We start from the raw sequence: 16,903 nt of genomic DNA, 5'->3' as shown, positions 1-16,903 counted from the left end.
GGCCTAGGTTCGACGTCAGAAGCCTCAGCTTTGGGGGAAGGAAGTGTGGAAGGAAGACTGGAGAGTGCTGGCCTGGGTTCAGTCTGGCCTGCCAGAAAATGCAGTCTGTCATAGTACCACAGCCTGGGCACATAAATGTCATCTGCTGCAGCTCCTGATCTCAGGGAATCCGGGACCTTCTTGAGCTCCCTGTTATAAGTACTCCTCATGCCACCGATTGGGGCCTTCAAATAGGGGATGTCTGCCGTGGGGATCACCGGTTTCACAAATTCCACCAATTGATCCAGCACTGCCTTCCTCTTTGTTTGATTGTTATAATAGGGGTGGTTTACCTGCCACAGACAGGGCAGCTCCCTGTACATATCAATGAATATGGGCATAAAGTCCTCGTCATTGAATAGATCCATTTTCTCTGCAAGACACAACACAAGACAAACCCTAATGTCAGGCGAAACTCTCCTAATCTTGACCTAATATAGGCCTCAATCTATAAACAGTATAGGCCACCGATGCACCAACTTAAAATTGTACCTTCGTTATAACGATTGGCACCTCCGCTACACCTTCCTCCGTTCATAGATCGTACGTATGACACACGCGTGTTACGCTTTATATACACTGCGCATGCGTGAAACTACATCCGTGTCGCCCGCCCCTGACTTTTTTTTAGAATATTCGCCCCGTTTCTTTCGTCGCAGTGGGAGACGACATAGCGGAGACACAGCAGGTGCTTAATAGCAGTAACGAGGAGGAAATCCCAGAGCAAGAAACGTCCCGATCCAGGAGGAGAAAATTTAAGGCCTCAAATATGTCCTTTGAAGGGATGGTGGAGATGGTCGACATATTGAAGAGGGCCGACTATGATGGGAAGTATGGACCGTACCTAAACCCAAATGTGAGAAAGGCCAAGATCATGACTAAAGCTGTGAAGAGTCTGCGCCGGAATTTTGGGGTACAACGATCCAAGGAGCAATTGAGGAAACGCTGGTCGGACCTCAAATTAAGGGAGCAGGATCAGTACAGAAGGTTTAAGAAAGTGTTTCTAAAAAGTAAGTAGCTGTCGTGTGTTCCTATTCTTATTATTACTTGCATGCTGTGCCATGTGCTTTTCTTTACTATTGGACAGCTACTTTCATGTTAGTGGGCACAGTAATCGGTTGTAGTAAACATCGTTCATTTGCAAATAAATATGCTGTTTTTGCCATATACAGGGTTAACTACATTTGGTCATGATAATTTGTATTCAAAGAAGTTTAGGACATTGTTATCTAGATGTGTTTCAAACTAGATTGAATTGCAAATTTGATTCAGTGTAATGTAAGGAGAGGACACTCAGCAGCTGTTTACACATCTGGACTCTGGAGCACTAGTGTGGGACACAAGTACAAACTTTTTAGGGTGTCCCACACAGGTGCTCCAGTGGATACTTGGGGTGTCTACATGTGTGAAAATTGTCCAAAAAAGGGAAGTATTCCAGCTTTGTCAAGGGAAAAAATCAGGTCTTCAGCTTTGAACTCTGCCAAAACAGACAATTGTACCCCACTTCCAAGCAATGTTTCATATTCCTATTTCTGGACTCAAATATCTGTGTGCTAAGTATACCTTTTGTTTCATTCTCATAGGGGAGCTTCCAGAGCCGTCATTGGAGTTTCTGAAAGTCCGGCCTCAGGCCCAACTGAGGCAACATAATTAGGATTAATACACCAAGCCCCTGCAGAACGAACTCTACAACGAGCACGTACCCGCAACATGGCTTCAAAACGGTCGGCTGGTCAGAACGAACTAAACAGAACGCTTTGAAGAACAGCAAGGCCTGTGAAGAGCAAGCTGAAAATCAGTAACGAGCGGACAAGAACGCACTGAAAAACAGATACGAACTGACTTCACGCACTGAAAACCAGATACAAACCCACAAGCACAAACTGAACAGCAGTAAAACGATCTGAAAAAGCAGGAGTCTGAAAAGCGCGACTCGTCTCTCACCAAACTTCTACTAACACAAGATAAACACGAGATTAGCAGAAGGAGCCCAAAGGGTGGCGAGCTGGATATTGAACTTCCCTTTTCTAGTCCCGTCATACGTGTTGTACGTCACTGCGTTCTGGACGGTTGGACTTTGGTGTGACCGTGTGTATGCAAGACAAGCTTGAGCGTAATTCCATCGGAAAAACCATCATAGCTTTTTCCGATGAGAATTCCGATCGTGTGTACGCGGCATTAGGCTCTGTTCACACCTAGGTGTTCTGGACTCCCGAATTGCTGCAAAACGCGGGACGTGCTTGCGATCCGTTTACTTTCAACATCACTCCAATAGAGGCGTGATTTTGCTGCGATTGTCGCCTGACAAATCGCGACAAAATTGCAGGTCTGCTTTTGGGAAAAAGGCATCCCACGATTTTGTTTGCACGATTTGTCAGGTGACAATATTGTTCCGTGATTGGGGTGTCATTGAAAGTAACGGGATCAAAGTGTGTCCTGTGTTTTCCAGCAATTCGGGAATTGCAGTAATTCCACCCGTGATCCAGAAGGCCTAGGTGTGAGCACAGCCTAAGCGTCTTCTATCAGTTGCTGGGTTCTATAGATTCTGGGGGAACATTTTCTTCCTCAAACAGACCACACATTCGCTTCATTCTTTATTCCTCCGCTAATATATACTCAGCATTGACCTTGTATAGCACTTTTCTCTCTGAGGACTCCAAGTATTGGAGATGGCGTTGGCCGGGAATCGAACCCGAGTCAGCTGCTGGGAAGGCAGCTATGCTTACCACTGCACCCCCAACGCAAGGTAGCATGTCTTTGTAGTGTGGGAGGAAACAGGAGTACCCAGAGGAAACCCACACAAGCCCAGGGAGAACATGCAAACTCCATGCAGATAGTGTCCTGGCTAGAAACTGAAACAAGGACCCCAGTGCTGCAAGGCTAACCCCTAAGCCTCTGTGCTGCCTATATGCGGCCTCTGTTCTCTAAGGCCCACCCCCGCTGAACGGAGTAAATCAGTTCTGTCCACTTAAAGTGCCTCCAGAAGAAATCCAAACTTATCCTAATTTACAATCTATATATATATATATATATATATATATATATATATATATATATATATATATATATATAATACACTCCAAAACACACCCAAAGAATAACGCACACCTCCACAACATATGCAAACTTATCCTAATCTACAATATATAACACTCCTATAATAAAACACACCCAAATAACAATAAAGAGGGGTACAGTGGTCCCCAAATTAGCAACACAATGGAGCTAAAACATTCTATTCACCCTTAGGCCTCATTCACACGGGGGGGTATGAATCCGTACCCCATGGGAGGGCCGTGTTTACCGGAATGGGGATGCACAGCTGTTCCCAGCATCCCATGTAGGCAGTCCCATTGCTGTCAACTGGGTTGCAGCGGCTGTACCCAATGTGACATCTGTGTGGGTGCCAGTGCACAGCCCCGAATGCACCCAGGGTGCGTCCACGCAACTGCACCCGCATGGATGTCCTTTTTGGGATTAACTCAGCCCCCACACAGGGTACAGATTTATACACCCCGTGTGAGTAAGGCCTTGGACTTCTCCAAGAAGGACCTCACTGGTGGGAAGAGTTCTCATTTCTCCAGCAAAGAAAGCCTAAAGAAAGGTGGAAATACTCCTCCCGCCTCTGAAGACAAAAAGAGTTCCAACCTCCCCTCATAGCCGGTCCAAAACACGCCTCAAAAACATACCGGCCTCCAACCTCCCCTCAAAGCCGGTCCAATACAGGCCTCAAAAACATACCAACCTTCAACCTCCCCTCATAGCCGGACCAACACACGCCTCAAAAGCATACAGGCCTCCAACCTCCTCTTATAGCCGGTCCAACACACGCCTCAAAAGCCTACCGGCCTCCAAACTTCACAACATAATCAATTACTTAATGTAGATCGACAATAGATCAATCAAGCATAATCACCTGTAAAAAAGTGCCTAAGATGTTGGTGGTAAACAGCCTGCTAGGCCCGTGGGGAACCGAACCAAGTCTTCCAAAAGCTACCTCATATCCAAGAGTTGCCAAATGTAGACATTAAGCTTTAAGGTTAATGAAAAATATCACATTCTAAAGGGCAAGGTAGTACAAGGGGTAGGGGGCGTATGGAAGAGGGAGAGAGGGAGGAAAGGAGATTGGGAAGGGAGGCTGGGGAAAAGAAGGGTGGTGAGGGTTGGGGGGAACCCTCACACCCCTTTATTTCCCCCAACCTCCCCCCCTTTCTTTTCCTCCACCTCTCCCTCTTCCATACTCCCCCTCCCCCGTGTTCTACCTTTCCCTTTAGAATGTGATATTTTTCTTAAAGCTTAAAGCTTCTGCAGAAGCTGCAGAAAGGGAAATAGAGGGCTGATGGGAGGATCCTCCGATTACTGGAGTGGCAGCCGCCACCAGTGTAGGAACCTGTGTTGGTACAGCCGTACCTGGTCCTTGGGAGGGTTCCTCAGACTTTTTTTTTAGTCTTCTTCTAGGAACAACCAATTGTTTTGTTTGTCCAAATGTAGACATTAGGCTTTAAGGTTAATCAAAAATATCACATACTAAAGGCAAAGGTAGAACAAGGGGGAGTATGGAAGAGGGGGAGAGGGAGGAAAGGCGGGGGGGAAGGTAGGTTGGAGGAAAGAAGGGGGATGAGGGTTGGGGGGAACCCCACACCCCTTTCTTTCCCCCAACCCCCCTCTCTTTTCCTCCCTCTTGCCCTCTTCCATACACCCCCTCCCCTTGTTCTACCTTTCCCTTTAGAATGCAATATATTTAATTAACCTTAAAGCTTAACCTTAAAGCTTCTACAGAAGCTGCAGAAAGAGAAATAGAGGGCTGATGGGAAGTCCCTCCAGTTACTGGAGTGGCAGCCGTCACCAGTGTAGGAACCTGTGTTTGTACAGCCGTACCTAGTCCCTGGGAGGGATCCTCAGACTTTTTGTTCAGTCTTCTTCTAGGAACAGCCAATTGTATTGTTTGTCCAGCTACATTGATAGTTGGTGATTCATAATCTCCAAAAATGAAAATGGAGGGCTGATGGGAGGACCCTCCGGTTACTGGAGTGGCAGCCGCCACCAGTGTAGGGACCTGTGTTGATACAGCTGTACCTGGTCCCTGGGAGGGTTCCTCAGACTTTTTGTTGAATCTTCTTCTAGGAATAGCCAATTGTCCTTTGTGTCCAACTATATTGATAGTGATTCAGAAGCTGCAGAAAGGGAAATCGAGTGCTGATGGTAGGACCCTCCGATTACTGGAGTCGCAGCCGCCACCAGTGTAGGAACCTGTGTTGGTACAGCCGTACCTGGTCCCTGGGAGGGTTCCTCAGACTTTTTGTTGAGTCTTCTTCTAGGAACAGCCAATTGTCTTGTTTGTCCAAATGTAGACATTATTTTTAAGGTTAATCAAAAATATCACATTCTAAAGGGTAAGGTAAAACAAGGGGTAGGGGGAGTATGGAAGAGGGAGAGAGGGAGGAAAGGAGGGGGGAAGGGAGTTTGGAGGAAAGAAGGGGATGAGGGTTGGGGGGAACCCCCACACCCCTTCCTTTCCCCCAACCCCCCCTCTCTTTTCCTCCCTCTCTCCCTCTTCCATACTCCCCCTCCCCTTGTTCTACCTTTCCCTTTAGAATGTTATATATTTGATTATCCTTAAAGCTTAACCTTAAAGTTTCTACAGAAGCTGCAGAAAGGGAAATCGAGTGCTGATGGGAAGTCCCTCCAGTTACTGGATTGGCAGCCTCCACCAGTGTAGGGACATGTGTTGGTACAGCTGTACCTGGTCCCTGGGAGGGTTCCTCAGACTTTTTGTTGAGTCTTCTTCTAGGAACAGCCAATTGTCTTGTTTGTCCAACTACATTGATAGTTGGTGATTTCAAAGCTCCAAAAATGAAAATGGAGGGCTGATGGGAGGACCCTCCAGTTACTGGAGTGGCAGCCACTACCAGTGTAGGGACCTGTGTTGGTACAGCTGTACCTAGTCCCTGGGAAGGTTCCTCAAACTTTTTGTTGAGTCTTCTTCTTGGAACAGCCAATTGTCTTGTCTGTCCAGCTACATTGATAGTTGGTGATTCAGAAGCTACAGAAAGGGAAATATAGAGCTGATGGGAAGACCCTTCTGGTTACTGAAGTAGCAGCCGCCACCAGTGTGGGGGGCCTGTGTTGGTACAGCCGTACCTGGTCCCTGGGAGGGTTCCTCAGACTCTTTGTTGAGTTTTCTTTTAGGAACAGCCAATTGTATTGTTTGTCCAACTACATTGATAGTTGGTGATTTTGAAGCACCAAAAATGAAAATGGAGGGCTGATGGGAGGATCCTCTGGTTACTGGAGTGGCAGCCACCACCAGTGTAGGGACCTGTGTTGGTACAGCCGTACCTAGTCCCTGGGAGGGTTCCTCAGACTTTTTGTTGAATCTTCTTCTTGGAACAGCCAATTGTCTTGCCCGTCCAGCTACATTGATAATTGGTGATTCAGAAGCTCTAAAAACGAAAATGGAGGGCTGATGAATAGACCTTCCGGTTACTGGAGTGGCAGCCACCACCAGTGTGGGGGGCCTGTGTTGGTACAGCCGTACCTGGTCCCTAGGAGGGTTCCTTAGACTTTGTGTTGAATCTTCTTCTAGGAACAGCCAATTGTCTTGTTTGACCAACTACATTGATAGTTGGTGATTCCGAAGCTCCAAAAATGAAAATGGTGGGCTGATGGGAAGACCCTCCGGTTACTGGAGTGGCAGCTGCCACCAGTGTAGCGACCTGTGTTGGTACAGCCGTACCTGGTCCCTGGGAGGGTTCCTCAGACTTTTTGTTGAGTTGTCTTCTAGGAACAGCCAATTGTTTTGTTTGTCCAACTACATTCATAGTTGGTGATTCAGAAGCTGCTGATGAGAATCTTTCAAGAGATTGATGACGTAGCGGATTCCGGTGATGTCTTGAATTGAAGATTCTCTCCCTCATATTCACTAGCAAATCATGCTCTAATCTCTCCTCCTCATCACCTAGTTTAAATTTTCTTCAAACATTTTGGCCATCTTCAATCCCAAAAAAGCTGCACCCCTCCCATTTAAGTGCAATCTGTCACTAATATAAAGATAGTAACCGCCTGAAAAGTCAGTCCAGTTCACCATGAAGCCAAACCCCTCCTCCAGGCACCAGTTCCTCAGCCACTTGTTAAGTACCCTAAGCTCCTGTTGCCTCTCTGGTGTGGCTCAAGGTACCGGTAGTATTTCTGAAAACCTTTTCTTTAATATAGCCCCTAAGTCCCTGATATCATTTTGTAGGGTGCTCCATCTTTCTCTAACTTTGTCATTGGTACTGATATATACCATGACAGCTGGGTCCTCTCCAGCTCCATCCAACAATCTGTCCATGCAATCTGCAATGTTCCGAACCTAAGCACCCAGTAAACAACATACTGTTTGGTGATAACGGCCTTTGTGACAGATTGCTCTCTGTATCCCTCCAATAACTGAATCCCCTAGCACTAGTATGTGCCTATCCTTTCTTGTAACCTTGCCCGCATCTTCGTCATATGCTGGTGGCGTCTCGGTGGGAAAGTCACATGCTGGTGGAGTCTCAGTGGGAACGTCACATGCTGTTGGAGTCTCAGTGGGAACGACACATGCTGGTGAATACTTTATGTGAATGTCACATTCTGGAGGAGTCTCATTGTGAACATCACATTCTGGAGGAGTCTCATTATGAATGTCACATTCTGGAGGACACTCATTGTGATCGTGAAATTCTGGAGTAGTCTCATTGTGAACATCACATTCTGGAGAAGACTCATTGTGAATGTCACATTCGGGAGGAGTCTCATTGTGAACGTCACATTCTGCCAGAGTCTCAGTGGTAATGCCACAATCTGCCGGAGTCTTAGTGGGATAGTTACATTCTGCCCGAGTATCAACAGAATCGTTGCATGCTGGAGGAGTCTCAATATGAATGACACACGGTTGATTTTTTCCAACTTTTTGGTTATTTTCTTTCCCAACAGAGCTGCACCCTGCTCATTTAAGTGCAATCCATCCCTGCTGTAGAGCAAGTAACCAATTAAAAAGTCAGTCCAGGTCTCCATGAAGCCAAACCGCTCCTTCCTGCACCAGTTCTTCAGCCACTTGCTAAGCTCCCTAAGCTCCTGCTGCCTCCTTGGTGTGGCTTGAGGTACAGGCAGTATTTCTGAAAATGCCTTGGAGGTCCTTTTCTTCAATATAGCTCCTAAGTCCCTGAAATCATTTTGAAGGGCGCTCCATTTTCTTCTAATGTTGTCGTTGGTTCCTTATATGTACCATGACAGCTGGGTCCTCCTCAGCCCCATCCAACAATCCATCCATCCTATCTGCAATGTACTGAACTCGTGCGACTGGGAAACAATATACTGTTCGTGGATCACGGTCATTCTGACAGATTGCCCTCTCTGTCCCTCTAATAACAGAATCCCCTTCCACCAGGATCTGCCTATCCTTTTCTTTAAGCTTGCCCTCATCTTCATGGGAAGAGATATTCAAATGGCTACCCTGGTATTTTGATGGGTTCTCAACATGAACGTCACATTGTGCTGCAGTCTCAACATGAATGTGACATTCAGATGGTGTCTCAATGTGAATGTCACATGCTGGTGATGTCTCCATGTGAACATCACATGTTGGTGGAGTCTCTGTGTGAACGTCACATGTTGGTGGAGTATCCGTGGGAACGTCACATGCTGGTGGAGTCTCTATGTGAACTAAACATGCTGGTAGAGTCTCCGTGTGAACGACACATGCTAGTGAAGTCTCCGTCTGAATGTCACATGCTGGTGGTGTCTCTGTGTGAATGTCACATGCTGGTGGTGTCTCTGTGTGAATGTCAGATGCTGGTGGTGTCTCTGTGTGAACGTCACATGCTGGTGGAGACTCCCTGTGAACGTCACATGCTGGTGGAGTCTCAATGTAGCTTTTATATTCTGTCTCGCTCACTGGGGTAGTCCTGCCTTGTGAGCTGTGTCTGCAGTAAATACCGCGTACATCTGCAATAAAAAAGAAGAATCAGATTTAGCACCTTCACCTACATTATATATATTTGTATACAACATCAAATTATGGAGAGAAAAGTTCAAAATTCCAGTGCAAGGGACAATAAATAATCCCAACATGACAGGGACACCGGGATGACTAATGTTGGCCTTCATATAAAAATTTTGAATTCCTGGCAGTTATGCCGACCCACTAAAATTAATTGAGTAAATAAGGGGATTGATTCTTCACTTTCGGGTGCAGTGGCGTAATCTGCAGTGCTTCTGTTTCTTATTATTAAACACCTGGCCTCTTTTATTGTAATTCCTTGAATTGTTGCTGTGGATTGATATAGAAGAAGCCGGGACTGGGAACCGCTGCATTGCAGATTACTTTGCCGCACCCCAAAGTGAAGAAATAGGGGTGACCCCTCATCATTGTTCGTGGCAATCCCTATACATGTGTACATATAGGGGGGTGGCCCCTCATCAATGGTCGTGGCAATCCCTATACATGTGTACATATGGAGGGGTGACCCCTGATCAATGGGAAAGAAGGATCCAATGAAAGGGTTTCAGTTATCTTGTATCTATCAATAGTTTTCAAAGAATTTTAGAACAGAAGGGGATTTTAATGGTGCCAAAACACACAAAAAAATATTTTGTTAGGAAAACATCTTTATTGAAGTCCAAAGTTTTAAAAGAAATGGGTGACAATTAATGTTGTCTACATTTCATAAAAACAATTCAGTGCACATGTACAATATACACATAAAGTAGCTACTTTAACCAGCGTGATGCTTGTTGCTCAACATGTTTCACTTTTCAGTTTCTTCGGGAGCTTATAAAGCAATATGTAGCTACAAAAAGACAAATACAAGTAAACTAAAATATACCAACAATGCAAAAAAAATGGCATTAACAATTATTAATAAGTATGCATGACTGTAAATAAACGATTCTGTTATCAAAGTAAATGTGTATCAAAAATATATAACAACATAAATAATATGTTCAATGAATATCCATGAGGGTCTGAGCATTATACAGAGGGGCACACAACATGAACATAAAACTCACCATGTATATAGAATGTAATCAAGCTAATGCACACTACTAAAGGGTCCAAAACTGATGTAAGAAGGTGCCAACACCCGCAGTGGCAATTGCTGGCAGGAGGAGCACAATGGGGCCAGTGGAAAAACTAGAAATGTCAAAATAAAAGGGGATATATATTAGGGCTGGGGAAATTAACGATTAATTCCTCGACGATTAATCATTAATTTTGTGATCGATCAAAATTCTTTTGATTGGTACTCACCTCTCTGCCGGCTTCCGGGTCTTCAGGGAGTTCAATCCGAGATCCGTTGACATCACGGACATCGACATCACCAGACTCCTCCCCCTGGAGGAGTCCGGTGACGTCGATGTCCGTCACGTCACTGGACAGCCTGGACAGTGATGGTAAATATGGATGTGGTTAACTTGGATAATTCAGTGAGCTAAGTGTAGGCAAATTTGATAACCTCCGTTTTTAACATTGTTGTCCTTAGAAGCTGATAAGCTGTGATATTTTTGCCGTGTGGATCAGCTTCTGCTGTTGCCATAATGGCAGCGCTTGATTTTGATTGACGTGTGACGTCCTAGCCATGCCCCGCTATGTCCTGCTTTGGCCGTTGCAATATACTAGATAAGTTTCATGATTAAAGTTAAACTAACTTTCTACGTTTTTCTTAAAGTTTAATTAAAAAAATTACTTACGTCACTGCTACAGTTTGAATTTAAAACGTATTTGTGTGAACTGTGAAGTTAAGTCATGGATTGTGGAAATGAACTAGTGTCAGGTGGTATATAGTGTATACCACATTTACCACTGACTAATGCAGAGTGTAAAATATATATGCACTGAGGAAAGAAATATATCAAGGATACATAAAAGCCTCAATCAATTAGATATACAGGTTAGGTTTACCTTAAATGTCATCAAATGCTCCTTCCACAGAATGTAGAGGGTAGCAACAGACCAATCCGGAACTATTTCTTCCAAAGTTCAGGAGATCAAACCTACCAAACGTATCCTCAAAACTCACTGCATCTGTCAGAACAAAGACATAGAGGCCACCAGGCCAGACGGGACTGGTGGTGCCAGGCACAGAGCGGAACATGGAGTGGGAGGTGGCCTCTATGTTTTTGTTCTGACAGATACAGTGAGTTTTGAGGATACGCGTGGTAGGTTTGATCATCAGGCCCTTCTTATGTGTATGTTGGTCTTGCTGATGGGTGCATGATCTCTATTTGTTATCAGATGGGACACTGTGGGTGGCCTGGGGGATGCTATTGATTTAATGTGTCCGCATTCATCATGGCTTTATGAAATTGTTCCTTCATCGCTGGAAGAAATATTTCCAGATCGGTCTGTTGCTACCCTCTACATTCTGTGGAAGGAGCATTTGAATGACATTTACGGTAAATCCAGGGATGATGTCACTTTGGGAGGATTTCTCTCACTTCTTTTTTGTCTATGGGAAAGGAAGTGGAGGGAAATCCCCCCAATGGGGACACAGATGGCAAATAAAACCTGTTTGTCTTTATTTCTAACTTATCTTTTATCTGGTATGCGGGAGATGGTGGGGACTCAGTATAAAAGAGGGTGCAGCACATTACAAATGGGGCTATGGGGGGGGGGGGAGCGCTCAGTCATGTTGGAGATTTTTGCTGATTTCTGCTCTCTCAGCATTCCATAGTTTGTGAAATGATGAAGGCCCCAGTCACACCTCTGACATACAAAACATACAACAAGCATAGCGCCCCCTATTGATTTCAGTGCGTTGCCCTGTGCCCCACAAGCGTGGCAAAGTAGCTCATGACGTGTTCCGGTGTGGTTTATTTCCCACACATTTTGCCACATATGTTGTATTGGACTCTCACGTTTGGGGGGACATTTACAATAAATGGCACTACAAGCGTGAATATAAAAATATGAACAAATCAGCGCAATCCAAAACTCTATAATAAATAGCTACATATTTTTTCATGTTCCGGGATTGCGTGGAAATTAGCATTGCTGTGCGCATTACCAGAACGCACAGATGTGACTGGAGACTGATATGGTGGAAAGTTGTCACCGCGGCATGCCGTGTTCCGCCATATTTCCATTTTTTAACGGTGACCACCATACAAAAACTTTTTTTAGAAGCGGGCAGACATGTGTAAAGTGCACATTTTTTTTGCATGGAAATGTTGAAGGAAAGTTCTTTCTCTCCTTTACTCCTGAGTATGAATAGCTGTAAAATGTGCTGTGAATGTGAGCAGACAGGGAATGTCTATGGCTCTGATCAATGAATACTGGACATTCGTAAGATGAGTCCCCACATAGCACAAACCTTCCCAAAGCTGCAGAAGACGGAAGGAAAATGGCTGAGATTGGTTGAGGGGGGGCACATTTTCTTAGAGGGGGCTCCCCACAATTTCTGGGTTATGGGGGGTCTCACTGTTGCTATAGTGATAAAGGGTCTTGCTGTGTAATTGGTGTCTTCACAGAGGGCCATACAAGCCCAGAGGACCCCCCGCCACCAACAAACCTGTCCAGGGGATTGGCAGGAAACCTGCAGGTATCGGCAACGGAGAAGAGGAGTCTGCAGAGCCAATCCAACAGGTAGGCCATGTGATAGTGATCAGTCAGTACAGGAGACATTGCAGCAGTGCTCAGTAATCTATTTCCATCCTGTATATTGTACAGTCACACCAGTCCCTGCCCCAAGGAGCTTACAATCTAAGCTCCCTAACTCACATTCATACAGATACTAGGGCCAATGTACCTCTTAGCATGTCTTTGTAGTGTGGGAGGAAAGCCATGGAGGCGCAGGGAGAACATGCAAACTCCAGGCAGGTGGCTCTGTGGTTGGGAATTGAAGCGAACCCGGTGCTGCCAGGCAGAAGAGCTAACCACTTAGTTCCTCTAACTTGTGGTGGGTCTGCTTGTTGTATGTTTCTGTACAATGTAACAGCTCCTATGCTGCACTGCATGTGGATTAAGCTGGACTCGTAGGAAGATCTTAGTCTGCCAAAGACAAGCAGTTACTCATTGGGCCATTTTAAATTTAAATGTAATTTTATTAAAAAGCCAAAAGAAAGAAATGAGAGTGAAAAGAGAATAGTTTGTATAGAGAAGGAAGATGGTGGGAGGAACGGCGGTGCTGGGGGAACTACTTGGAGGAGATTAATGGATAGAAATCTGCTGATGGAGCTTGTCCCGGTCTGGGAACTGGAATGTGGAAGCATATAGATTGTGGGAGGAGCTTCTAAAGGGGATTTATTAATAAAAGCGCGTCGTACGATGACCTTGTCATTTCCTTTTTGGGTGATTGGTGGAAATCCATTGAGGGGAGACTATATCTATTGGATGAAGAAACGCTGATTTGGTGGTTTTTGGTGATAGAATAATGTGTGATTGGCCCAGAGGTTCTCTGGGTTCTGGGGAAAGGGGCATAAGCACCATCACTGGTGGGGGAGCACTTTTTGTGTTGAATTTTAAGGATAAAAGCACAGGGGATGGGATGACGTTTGATAAATACAATAACACGGAATTTTGTGGATGAACATTTTCAAGGACTGTTTTTCTCACATACACAAGTTATTTCTCACACACAGCATATTCATACTTCCAATTACACCCCGAAATACATTCTGTTACTCCTCCCGAGTATGGCAATACCACATGTGTGTGACTTTTACACAGTCTGGCCACACAGAGAGGCCCAACATGCAGAGAGCACCATCAGGGGTTCTAGGAGCATAAATTACACATCTAATTTCCTAACGACCTATTACAATTTTGAAGGCCCTGGAGCACCAGGACAATGGAATTACCCACAAAATGACCCCATTCTGGAAAGCAAACACCCCAACGTCTATTCTATGAGGCATAATGAGTCTTTTGAACGGTTCATTTTTTTCCACAAGTCTTCGGAAAACGTGGAAAGAAAATTAAACCGTATTTTTTTTTTTTACACAAAGTGGTCAGTTTATAAGATATTTCTAACTCAAAGCATGTATATAGCAAAAATGACACTCCAAAACACATTCTGCTACTCCTCCTGAGTATGCTGATACTACATGTGTGAGACTTTTACACAGCCTGGCCACATACAGAGGCCTAACATGCAGGGAGCACTGTCAGGCGTTCTAGGAGCATAAATTATACCTCTAATTTCTTAACGACCTATTATACTTTTGAAGGCCCTGGAGCACCAGAACAATGGAATTACCCACAAAATGACACCATTTTGGAAAAAAAACACCCCAACGTATATTCTATGAAGCATTATGAGTCTTTTAAATGGTTAATTTTGTTTTACACAAGTCTTCGGAAAACGTGGAAAGAAAATGAAAATCTTTTTTTTTTTTTTTTTTTTTACACAAAGTTGTCAATTTTTAAGATATTTCTAACACATAGCATGTATATAGCAAAAATTACACCCCAAAACACATTCTGCTACTCCTCCTGAGTATGGCGATACCACATGTGTGAGACTTTTACACAGCCTGGCCACATACAGAGGCCCAACATTGAAGTAGTACCTTCAGGTGTGCTAGGAGCATTGCTAGGAGCATAAATTACACATCTCCCTTTTTCCTACCTATCACACTTTTGAAGGTCCTTGAGCACCAGGACAGTGGAATTACCCACATTTGGAAAGCAAACACCCCAACGTATATTCTATGAGGCATGGGCTGCAGATAGGTACTCGGGTACTTTGATGGGCTGGAGACAGGTACTTGGTTACTCTGATGGGCTGGTGACAGGTACTCGGTTACTCTGATGGCCTGGTGACAGGTACTCGGGTACTCTGATGGCCTGGTGACAGGTACACGGGTACTCTGGTGGGCTGGTGACTGGTACTCGAGTACTCTGATGAGTGGTGACAGGTACTCAGATGGGCTGTGACAGGTACTCGGGTACTCAGATGGGCTGTGACAGGTACTCAGATGGACTGTGGCAGGTACTCAGATGGGCTGTGACAGGTGCTCAGGTACCCGTGTACTCAGATGAACTGTGACAGGTACTCAGGTGCTCAGATGGACTGTGACAGGTACTCAGATGAACTGTGACAGGTACTCAGATGGACAGGTACTCAGATGGACTGTGACAGGTACTCAGGTACTCAGATGAACTGTGACAGGTACTCAGATGGACTGTGACAGGTACACGGGTACTTAGATGGACTGTGACAGGTACTCAGATGAACTGTGACAGGTATTCAGGTACTCGGGTACTTTGATGGACTGTGACAGGTACTTTGATGGGTGGTGACAGTTCCTCTTTATTAGGGGGGGCAATCAGTGTGGTTGGTGTACACTGTAAGTAACGAGATGTTACCGCAATCTCCTTCACATGATCCATGCTTCACTGTAGTAATGGTATTGGTCAGGTGATGAGTGGTGCCTGCTTTCCTCCAGGACATGACGCTTGCCATTCAGGCCAAAGAGTTCAATCTTTGTTTCATCAGACCTGAGAATTTTGTTTCTCATGGTCTGAGAGTCCTTCAGGTGCCTTTTGGCAAACTCCAGGCGGATTGTCATGTGCCTTTTACTGGAGGAGTTTTTATTTGTGTACAGTGTTGCACGACCGCGCGATTGTCAGTTAAAATAATGCAGTGCCGTTATGCAAAATATGGCCTTGTCATGAAGGGGGGGGGGTGTTAAATAGTCCAGATCTGAAGTGGTTAAAGTGTATTTTTTCCAAAAGATCTGCGCTTGAAAAATCAACATAAGTGAGTACACCCCTAAGTGAAATTGTCCAAATTGGGCCCAGAGTGTCAATATTATGTGTGGCCACCATTATTTTCCAGCACTGCCTTAACCCTCCTGGGCATGGAGTTCACCAGAGTTTCGCAGTTTGCCACTGGAGTCCTCTTCCACTCCTCCATGATAACATCAGGGAGCTGGTGGATGTTAGAGACCTTGCGCTCCTCCACCTTCCATTTGAGGATGCCCCACAGATGCTCAATAGGGTTTAGGTCTGGAGACATGCTTGGCCAGACCATCACCTTTACCCTCAGCTTCTTTAGCAAGGCAGTGGTCATCTTGGAGGTGTGTTTGGGGTCATTATCATGTTGGAATACTGCCCTGCAGCCCAGTCTCCGAAGGGAGGTGATCATGCTCTGCTTCAGTATGTCACAGTACTTGTTGGCATTCATGGTTCCCTCAATGAACTGTAGCTCCCCAGTGCCGGCAGCAGTCATGCAGCCCCAGACCATGACACTCCCACCACCATGCTTGACTGTAGGGAAGACACACCTGTCTTTGTACTCGTTACCTGGTTGCCGCCACACACGCTTGACACCATCTGAACCAAATACGTTTATCTTGGTCTCATCAGACCACAGGATATGGTCCCAGTAATCCATGTTCTTAGTCTGCTTGTCTTCAGCAAACTGTTTCCTTCTGGGACGACAGCCATGTAGACCAATTTGATGCAGTGTGCGGCGTATGGTCTGAGCACTGACAGGCTGACCATGGGGGGCCCCCTTCAGCCTCTGCAGCAATGCCGGCAGCACTCATATGTCTATTTTCCAAAGACAACCTCTGCATATGACGCTGAACACGTGCACTCAACTTCTTTGGTCGACCATGGCGAGGCCTGTTCTGAGTGGAACCTGTCCTGTTAAACTGCCGTATGGTCTTGGCCACCATGCTGCTGCTCAGTTTCAGGGTCTTGGCAATCTTCTTATAGCCTAGGCCATCTTTATGTAGAGCAACAATTCTTTTTTGCAGATCCTCAGAGAGTTCTTTGCCATGAGGTGCCATGTTGAACTTCCAGTGACCAGTATGAGAGAGTGAGAGCAATAACACCAAATTTAACACATCTGCTCACAATTCACACCTGGGACCTTGTAACACTAACGAGTCA

Source organism: Aquarana catesbeiana, linkage group LG03, assembly GCF_042186555.1.
Source record: "Aquarana catesbeiana isolate 2022-GZ linkage group LG03, ASM4218655v1, whole genome shotgun sequence".
In the NCBI taxonomy this organism is placed as follows: domain Eukaryota; kingdom Metazoa; phylum Chordata; class Amphibia; order Anura; family Ranidae; genus Aquarana; species Aquarana catesbeiana.
This window is presented reverse-complemented; position numbering follows the sequence as displayed.